This window comes from Neophocaena asiaeorientalis, unplaced genomic scaffold (genome assembly GCF_003031525.2).
Source record: "Neophocaena asiaeorientalis asiaeorientalis breed wild unplaced genomic scaffold, Neophocaena_asiaeorientalis_V1.1 scaffold313, whole genome shotgun sequence".
NCBI lineage: Eukaryota > Metazoa > Chordata > Mammalia > Artiodactyla > Phocoenidae > Neophocaena > Neophocaena asiaeorientalis.
The window spans coordinates 228,877-230,782 of NW_020175412.1; the positions used below are offsets into that span (position 1 = coordinate 228,877).

At 34.6% G+C, this 1,906-nt stretch overlaps 1 pseudogene; it reads left to right on the plus strand.

Annotated features, from left to right (window-relative positions):
- Nucleotides 1–299: 299 nt before the first annotated feature.
- On the plus strand, nt 300–1,330 carry LOC112414605 (probable G-protein coupled receptor 160; annotated as a pseudogene).
- Nucleotides 1,331–1,906: the final 576 nt, after the last annotated feature.

Below are 1,906 nucleotides of genomic sequence, written 5' to 3' on the forward strand. Positions count from 1 at the left end.
CCTTTGCATTCAGGGGGATGCAACCAGGTGGAGATGGCCTGCTGGGAAAAGTGTAGCTAAGAGGAAATGCACTGCCTTCCTCCACACTTGTGCAAGTGACTTGGAACTTATTCTCCGGGCATTGTGGTGTAGCAAAATGAAATGCAAGGAATCAAAAGTAAGGTAATTGAAGGCAGTAAAGCTGAAATAAAACATAAACATCATCAGAAAGACCCACTGGAGAAAGCAAAGGATGGAAAATAAAATAAAGCAGTGTTTTATCGTATGTATTTCAGCAGGCCTTTTGAAATTTAGAAAACATGACTACTTTTTCTTTAGAGGACTGCTCTTTTCACTGCCACTTCAATCAAACCAACCAGCCCCTAGATGTCAGCTGTTTGCTATTCTTGTTTATAGTTGGGAACATATTGTTAAATATCTTCCAGCTAGGAATGAGAAGAAAAAAAAACACATAACAGAATTTTACAGGGTTTTTTTGTTTGTTTGTTTTATTTTCTTTTCTCTTGCATCTCACTAGCATTCATCTTTTATTTTTGGTAAACATTTCCATGCTATCCTACTTCATGGAGTCTTGTATATTTAGGCATTAGGTTTACTAAATACCACATCTGCCTATTTAGTCAAATTATTTCCTTTACTTATGGCTTTTTCTATTATACAGTTTTCCTGAGAGCTTGTACAAATTATTACCTGAATCTGTCCAAAACTGCCAAGCTTCCATTTAATCGTCAAAAAATGATTTTATTTCTTCACAGTAATTTGAATTTATATTTCAGTCCTTGCTTATCTTTTGGGAGATGCAGCTATCTACCAAAGCCTGAAGGCACAGAATGTTGATTCTTTTCAATGTCCTTTCTACTTCAGTGTTCAGTTACTGTCTGTCATTTTTCATGGTGATGATTTTATCTGTGGCTTTTATAACCTCTTGGTCAGAAGTCATTACCTTGGTACAGGCTATTAGGATAACTTCCTCTATGAATGAGACTATCCTATATTTTCCCTTTCATTCTGCTAGTTACAGTGTGAGCTCTAAACAAGTATTCCTGACCAAGCTAGTATCTGTTTTCTTGGTACCCGGTTGCCATTTGCACTACTTCAAGTAACCATCCTTTTACTTAAAGTACACATTCCAGCCTACACTGAGATGAACATTCCCTGGTTGTATTTTCTCAATAGTTTTCTCAATGCTGCAGTTTATTGGTTTGATTGTCACAAGCTTAATTTGGGAGATACTGCATTACCTGTAGATCCACTTATCAACTGGAAATGCTGCTTCATTCCACTTACAATTCATAATATTGAGCAAACGGAAAAGCCTACACCAAAATAATTTATTAGATGTTGTTCATATTCAATAAAGCTGGGAAAAATTAATTTGTTAATATGTTGTCATGTTAAAACTAATCAAAACTTACAACTAAAATAAGAATCATACTTTTACAAACAGGAAAGAATGACGACTGAGACGTGAAAAAATGGAACTGAAGCTTCCTATCCCCTAATTTTCAAAGCGTTTCAGAATTTACCTTTAAGGGCTATATTATTTATTAAATAGTGATTTTAAAAGCAAAAAACTATAATTCCAGTGTTTATACCTGCTCAGTAACACTTTAAATTACAAATAATAGTTTCTAATTAACACTAAAGTGAAAAGAATTAACCTTTTGGACATGTTGATATTTCTGTTACCAAACACACTGCTGGTTGCAAACTGTTCTGTAAATCTGAGATTCACTGCCATTGTTATTTATTTATTACTATTTTTTTACATCCTTATTCGAGTATAATTGCTTTACAATGGTGTGTTAGTTTCTGCTCTATAACAAAGTGAATCAGTTATACATATACATATGTTCCCATATCTCTTCCCTCTTGCAGCTCCCTCCCTCCCACCCTCCCTATCCCA